This window comes from Sinocyclocheilus anshuiensis, unplaced genomic scaffold (assembly GCF_001515605.1).
Source record: "Sinocyclocheilus anshuiensis isolate Anshui unplaced genomic scaffold, SAMN03320099.WGS_v1.1 scaffold1480, whole genome shotgun sequence".
Lineage (NCBI taxonomy): Eukaryota > Metazoa > Chordata > Actinopteri > Cypriniformes > Cyprinidae > Sinocyclocheilus > Sinocyclocheilus anshuiensis.
Window position 1 is genome coordinate 461,211 of NW_015540932.1, and position 8,522 is coordinate 469,732.

The window sequence follows — 8,522 nt, forward strand, 5'->3', positions numbered from 1 at the left end:
GTCTGCTGTCCTTCAGATTTTTGGCAGAGCTTCAAATTCTGCCTCTTCATTCAGAATTAAGCAAAAAAAAAAGAGAGAAAGACTCGTGGAAGTGGAGGATAATTAAAACCATCTTATTTGCGACGAGGGAAATTACATTTACAGAGCAGGGCAGAGTAGATCAGTAAGAATGGTAACTGTGGAAACACATAGGCATCGCTATTGAAAAGGGAGGAATAGAAGTGGAATGCCAAATGCTCCAGCGAATATCTGTCTTCAATAAGAAATCCATTTTGGGGAAATAATTTGACTGTGTCAGATATACTCTGCTCACAAATTTAATGAATGATTGCATTTAATCAATGATCTGTAGCATATGAATTTAAACTATTACATACATATTTCACACTGATAGAGACACTTAACCTTTAAAGAGAGTAAAAACTACATAGTACTACAGCTGCCTTGCTCAAGCAGATCTTTGCACATGGGACCACAGAACTTTCTGAGCCAATCACCTAAGCTGTAAATGTCATGTGACAGCACACATGGTCTCAAACCCATCACTTATGACTTGAATGATCTTGAACTGTGAAGGGCTGCAGAAAAATGTATATTGAATTATATTATCTTTAAAAAAAACGTTTTTAACTTTTTGACAGATGATTCTTGAGCACCAAATGAATGTTTTAGAATGATTTCTGAACGATCATGTGACACTGAAGACACTGAAAATTCAGCCTTGCCATCACATGAATATAATATATTTCAAATTATATTAAAACAGTTATTTAAATCATAATAATATTTTACAATATTACAGTTTTACTGTATTTTCTGATCAAATAAATGCAGACTTGGTAACAATGGGAGAATTCTTTCAAAAAGGTTTAAAATAGATCTTAGTCTGACCCCAAACTTTTGAACCATAGTATACATGTAAGCATTTTGTCATTTAAAAAAAAAAAAAAACAGTTTCATTGAGATATACTTAAATGGCCATTAATATAAACAGATGCTTTTTAGAACCAAATGGTATCAAACATCTACCCGCAGGGGCTAACTAGACTATGTTAGTATCCTGTCAAAACTTTGACCTTTTGTTCTTGATCATGTTCCTACATATTATTTCCAGTGTGAAATGATCACTTATGTCTTTCTTTTGGTATATCAATCATCCTGCTAACACAGTCACAATCAGTGTGTGGAACATTCTATAAACAGGCAAACGCTAGATGACACTGATCTGGATTGTGACATTGTTTAATATAGTAAGTGAGATACATTATAACAGTCTGTCAATAGAGGTTCTGCCCTGCTGCTCAGAGGTGAGTTTCACAGCATCGTGTTTTTACAGCTTAATTCACTGCGGTCACTGCACTGCATGAAAGAGCATTGGACACTTACATGGGCCCTATCAACATATCCATTAACATGACACGGCTATGAGTCAGTCTGTGATCATGCCATTTTAGGGACTAAAGAGGTATTTTTCATTTAATAAGGCTTCATAGGCATTGCTGCTGTTGATGTCTTCCTCTGAGGTGTAAATGTTCCTTTCTTCTTGCTTAGATAAGCACTCATGTTGGAGAGTAATTCTTTTTCCCATTTGCTTTTCCTAAAGGAAATAGTAGGCTACTTGTGAGCCAGCAAATTAATAGGAATATATTTTATAGTGAAATGATCAAGAAAAGAAGTAAAAGTGGAAGCGCAATAGAAGACCCAGTTGACATCACATGAAAGAAAAATAACAAATGAGGTCTCTTTTTATTTATTTATTTATTTATTTATTTTCCCTGTTCAGCATATTAAATGGAGAGCAAATTGAGACTGGCTTAACCCCATTCATCTCTTATCTGTCTCCATCGAGTGTTGAGAACTCACAATTGTCACACATTGTGCTTAACGTCTGCGATCAAATCTAAGTTGAACATTAGAGAATTTAATACGAACTCAAACATTGTCATTAAAATTCGCTTTTTGTTTAATTTTTGTTTTTCTCCTAAGAGTTTTTAGAGCAACATTTCAGTCAAAGGTTAATAAGCAATATGGAAACTACAAATGAATCAATGACTCGTTCACAAAGACTTTTGTTTCGTTTTTTGAATGAATCAACGCTGCGCGATCACGACTGATTCGTTTTCTCACACAACAGTTCAATAAACAAGAAATTAAAGTTGAGTAACTTACATTTTAGACACAATATTCGCCAGTTCGACAGTACTACTTTGTATTCTTTGCACAGATGACGAAAATAGGCCTATATCCAAAAAAATGAAGACACGGTAGAATTGCCGTTGCGTTCCAGAATGAATCAGCGTATTTGAACGAATCGGTGAATGAAGGATTTAAAATGACTCACTCATAAAACGGTCTTTTGTCGCCACCTATTGGAGTAACTATAAAAGGAAACACTACAGACTTGACAGGCGATCTGGATCGCGGAACGATACAAAGAGTGAAAAGTCCTAGTGCTGTTGAGCTGTAGCGACAGACATTAATTTTCAGGGATGCAAACTAGCCTACAGTACTACTGGCCTTTTCGAATTTCGCAGATTTTCATGCCATTTAGGCCTACATTATTTGCCACAATTGGGCTACATAGAAACGTAGCCGGTTTCAGCATACATAAGATAACAGTGAATGTTTGTATATTGTTATATTTCTTTCGTAATTTCACGTGTCTAAGAAAATGTACAAAAAAAAAAAAAAAAAATGAAAAAAAAAAAAATCCTAATAGGTTTTGTTTTGTTTTGTTTTGAGTGAAGATGCATTTTTCTTTCCCCTTACAGTGTGAACAGTTCTTAAAAAAAAAAAAAAAATGTAAAAAAATATAATCCTCATCATCATTCTCGAACTAGAACATATGAAGACTTTCGCTTTCAAGTGCCGTGATTAGGAAAGTTATGTTTTTCTATTGAAGATATATAAATGTAAATGCTTTAATGTTTAAAAGTAATTTATTTCTGTGATCAAAGCTGAATTTTCAACATCATATCTCTAGTCTTCAGTGTCACATGATTTTGCTGATCAATTAGCCTATTATTTGTGATAAATTATTAATAAAGGTTCTTCTTATTATTATCAATACTGAAAACGTTTTTCTTAATATTTTTGTGGAAACTGTGATACTTGATCTACTTTTTCAAGATTATTTTTTGAAAACAAAGAACAGCTTTAAAAAAAAAATCAATATTTTGTAATAAGTATAGGCTATATTTACTGTCCCTTAAATCAATTTCATGCAACCTTATTGAATAAAAGTATTATTTTATTTTTTTATTCTTACTCCTAACTGAATGGTGATGTATCACTTTTTCCACAAAAATATGAAGAGAGCACAACTGTTTTTAACATTGTCAATAATCAGAAATGTTTTTAAGCAGCAAACCAGCATATTAGAATGATTTCTGAAGGATCATGTGACACTGAAGAATGTAAGAGTAATTATGCTGAAAATTCAGCTTTGGTCACAGAAATAAATTATTTTTACTATATATTTGCATAGAAAACAGCTATTCTAAATTGTAACTTTATATATTTCACATAGGCTATTACTGTTTACAGTATTTTTCATCATCATAAAATTCTTCATCATAAAAATAAGAAACTCTTGTCAAGCAATTGAAAGGCACAATAAAAACAGTCCACATTCTACACTACATTCCAAGTCTTCTAGAGCAGAGCAGAGCAGAGCAATGTTATATGGACTGATATTATGGTAGGCATATAACTTTAAACTGTATATGTAAAAGAGATGTGTAAAAATATTAATTACAATTTGCCATATACACCAGGAAAGACAAATTATAATTTAAAGAAGAAAGTATGATAGTCATTCATTCATGTTAATGATAATGTTAAAAAAGCATTTTTTTATTTCTGTATTGTGTTATATTTGTATGTTAGTAAGTGGTGTTAAAAATAGCTCTGAGCTGGTGGGTTTATGGTGTGGTGGGCCACTCTGTGCCAAAAAGTCCAGGGCCACTTTTTAGCCCCTGGCTATAGCTAAACGCTAATTTAAGCATCGAAACTAACTGCTATAATACTTAAATGAAACATAACTAAAACTTCAAGTACCCATAAGTTATTAAACTTCAGTTCATAAGTAATAAAATGTCAAGATCTGTTGTTTGTACATTACCGCATTCCTCATAGAGGACTGGGTGCAAACTGCATTAAAGTCAACGCAGAGGGATGTGGACTGTTGTAATTGCCTTCACTGTGGGAATGTTGGTTGTGCTCATCCCTAACAGTCAGCTCTGAGCCCCCTGTGCTTTCTGTGAATCCAGACACCTCCTCCAGCCTGCAATGCAAGGAGATACTGTAGCCTACAAACAAGTCGGTGACATATAATGTCAGGAGAGCTGCTGGATTGTGTCTTCTTGAGAGCGTGAGGAGAAATCCTCTCTGTTAGCTTATGCTACATGCATGTGAGACACATCTTCCCATCAAATGCTGCTCCATCTCTGCCCTGTGAATAAAACACAAGCTAAAAAATACTATATTCACATTCCTCAGAGAGATCTGTATTTCACTTCCATTTTTCATATGGTATTTCTTGAAATGCTTATTCACTGACATGATTCATTTGCATTTTTAGAGATATTTGATGTCTAACTAATTATGTGATTTTATTTGTTTACATATGTAAAAAAAAAATAATAATAATAGACAGGTTAAAATTAACTTAAATCAATAGTATTATTACTATGTGTATCAGTGAGTATTGTTGTCTTGTTTTCCTATCAAAATATTTTTACAGGAAAAATTTACAGTATATTACATAAAACAAAATTAAAACATAATAATTTTTTGATGTAATAGATATTTTTAAAGAATTTTAAGAAAGTAAAATTGTCAAAGGGTTTATCTTTATTATTAACACAGATAAAAGCATAGTGCATAAAGCACTAAAACCTAAGTTAGGTTTTTTCAACTGAAAAACTGATGTTGCTCTTTTTTTCCCAGTGGGGTAACCTAATTAGTTATATATCTAAAAAAATATATTTAAAAAAATAAAATTATATATATATATATATATATATATATATATATATATATTTCTTTGTTTATTTATTTATATAATATTATGCAGTCTTTCTTCTCAAGTAAATTCTCTTTAAAATATATTTTGATATTTTTAGTGGGAGAAAAATAAAAAAAAACAATAATTTTGTGACAGTTAAGAAAGTTAAATATGATTCAAATAGCCATCTCATTTTAATTTTTCACCATCTGCTATCAACGTTAACAACAAGCCTGCAATTTAAAAATGACAAATGGCAGAAATTTTTGAATATAGCAAGCCTCATTGTCAACCATTAAATACAATGTGTGACAGAGCAAATTATATGCAGGATATATGGACGTCCCTGTCTCTGCAACACAGTCCAAGGATCAGAGTGCTTTTGACAGCAACTGGAGAGAAAGGAGAGCGAGGCAGGAGGAGACGTGGACAGATCTGACTTAATTTGACTGCATGAGTCAGCAGCTCATTTAGAAGAGCTCTCAAGCCAAAAAGAAATAGAAAAAAACTGTACGAGATTCTGTTATGACTTTGTCAAAAGAGTCCTATGCCATGGAAAACAGGAAATGAGCAGTTTGGAGAAGTATCGCTCATTCTTACCAGTTCATCACAACATTGGTCAAGTCCTTGCCTCGCCAGCACTGTAACAGGCTGACAGTTCCTACGAAACATGACTCAAGGTTAAAGAGACATTTATCAAAACACCCAAGCAAGAGACTCTCAAAGAACAAGGACGTTACAATCATTAATTGAGATGCAGGGGCTGAGAGAAATAATTAAGCCTGGAGCCAATGTCAGAATCATTTCTATCTGGTGATTAAACAGATTTCCTAATAAAAGCCAAAGAGGGTGAGGATTATCAGAGAGACGACCCGCGGTAAAGACTATCGCCCACCACTCTTTACAAATCCTCAGCATGACCCTGAAACACTTTAGACTCATTTGTGCTTTTAGTAAGAGCTATTGCAAATAGCAAAGTAATGATTCCGATGGCCAAATTTGCTGATATCAGTGTGTAAAACCGCACTACATAGGTCACACATTTAAGACCCCATGATATTGTTTGATGAATGGGATTTTTAAATATTTTTAAATATCTAGAAATGTGCAGACAAAAACGCTGTTATGGAGTGAGTTGCACTGGAGATGCTAATCACTTCACAATTCTCCATTTGCATGATTTGAAGTGATTAGAGTGCAATTGACTGGAATTATGGTGGACAAATGTGATAATAAATGCTAATAGGAGCTGTGAGAACCCAATACTAAGCAGATTGTTACAAGAAATTGGTCCTCAGGCATTCAGTACACAAGTCAATAACCCCGAGAGCCGCCCAGATTTGCATGTTAACCCTATAAAGCCAAGTGTATCATATTTAGTATGCAAATTTCTAAAAGGTCTAAATGTACAAAAAAAACAAAACAGTTGTACACAATCTACTACATACTGTACCTTCTGTCACCTTCAGGTTGCGGTACATGTGTGATTTTGCTGTGAAATCTTTACTGTTTATAAAGTAAACAAGAATAACTTCTATACTTTTAGCAATATTTTAAGATGAACATTTACTGGACTTGAGCAACTTAATTATCCATAAATGACTTTTTAGAAAAAATCATGTTAAAATGTAATTAAATGTAAATGACACTTTTGAGGACCGTTTATCTGTATGTCTCTAAATCATAGTTTTGCACTTCATTACATATTTTGGCCTCCACAATATACAGACCTTTGATCATAAAACTAAGTATTTAAATATCATCTAAGACATATTGCTAGGAGATATAGAGTGACAACTGATATTTACATGCATTTTATATAAGTAGTCTGCTATACTACTGTAAATATCTCATTGATTATATTACAAGCTATCAAAATTGAAATTTAAAAGAATAAATAATTTTGGCCATATTTATATCAACAACTGCACCAAATTGCATATTTTGCTCAATTTGGGCCTGTGAATAAATCCCTCCTCAAGTATGAGCTTCATATTCTCACTATATCATACTTAACAAAAAACACATACGTAAACCTTATTTCGATTTTCGTTTATATTTTGTCTAAAGGTTCAACAAACTGTTCCATTAAAAAAATCTGACAATCATTTAATATCTGAGGCTTTATAGGGGTAAAAACCTTTCAACATTTAGTTTTTACTTCTAATCAACTATACCAGTGCTAACCCAGAATGAATTTTGAATTAGTAGATCTATCTGTGATAACAAGTCTGAAGCCTTTCAAAGGATACTACAAAATTAGCTCCTCAGCTGTCATCCTGAAAAGCCTGAGTAGAAAGATCTTGACAGGCCGATTCATTCAGAGTGTTTGCACAACGTTTCCATTGGTGCTCCACTGGAGGTTATTTTGAGGGTCTCGTGCTGTCAGCTGTTGTCTTGAGTCCTTTTGGACCCTCCTCACTTTTCTCTTTCACTCTGATAAAACTGTGGACTGACTGGTTCATTGTCCTCCTTTTCTATTCGAACCCGAACAGACACGTGTGGGTAAGTCTTGAGCTGTACTATTGTGTTTAACTTTTTAGTTGATGTTGAGCTGAATGTCGCCAGTGTGTTTGAGAAGCATTTGAGTTGGGTGGATTTTTTATAAGTCATTATAGTGTGTGGTTTCATTATTGTGATCAAGTAATATGAAGACAAATCTAATTCCCAATGCAATAATTCTGTTGTTTTACATTCAAATTTGTAGCCAATTTCATCGTTTGTCCTAAAGTTTGTCTTATGTGCTTCACTCTTAGCCTGTTGTTTAGATGTAAACCGATGTTTAGAATAGTCATTGTTTTTCCACTTTGCGTAAAACTGCCACCATTGACATCAGAGTGTACGTGGCAAGACTAAGAAATAGCTTGTCCATATTTAGAGGATCCAAAAATAGCGTGTGGCTTCACAACAGGTGCCATGTTGCTGAAGGAGGAGGGGTGATGGGAGAGGAGGAGGGGTGGATACACGCACATGGGGTTGGAATGGGGGGCTATAATTTTAACCTGATAAGCAACAGAGCTGGGACATAAACAACCTCTGGAATCTCAGAGTTCATTCCACATGAAATCAGCTGTGTAGAGCTGAAGGGCTTCAGGCCTGGCGCTATCTGTGACACATCAGATTTAGTGGCTCAGCCATACTCTGCCACTGTGATTTGTGCTATTTTCTCCGCACCCCCTCCTCTAGCCTCGTGTGTCACAAGCGACTCGTTGCCTCTCTTCAGATGTCCACCAGACGTGGAGGCAGCTTAGAGATCAGATGTTACTCTTTTTCTATGGCTTGCATTGAAAATGTTTAAGAATTTATCTAACTACCATTATCCAGATCATTAAGTATTAAAGTTCATTAAGTATTTAAATTTAAGTATTACATTTTCTGTAGCCAGGTGTGGATCTATACCAATAAAATAAAAAAATAAAAAAAATAAAAAATAAAAAATAAAATAAATTAATTAATTAATTAATTAATTAATTAATTAATTAATCAACAAATAAATGAAAAAAAATTTAATTAA

The 8,522-nt window shown here is 33.6% G+C and overlaps 1 protein-coding gene across 3 annotated transcripts in view; it reads left to right on the plus strand.

Annotated features, from left to right (window-relative positions):
* Nucleotides 1-7,318: 7,318 nt before the first annotated feature.
* txlnba (taxilin beta a) overlaps nt 7,319-8,522 on the plus strand; it is a 17,536-nt gene continuing 16,332 nt past the window's right edge. For 2 of the 3 annotated variants that reach the window (XM_016487439.1, XM_016487440.1), the window contains exon 1: nt 7,319-7,513. The gene's annotated coding sequence lies outside the window, so the exon portion shown is untranslated. The remainder of the gene's footprint in view (nt 7,514-8,522) is intronic. The other variant, XM_016487437.1, reaches the window with a different exon arrangement.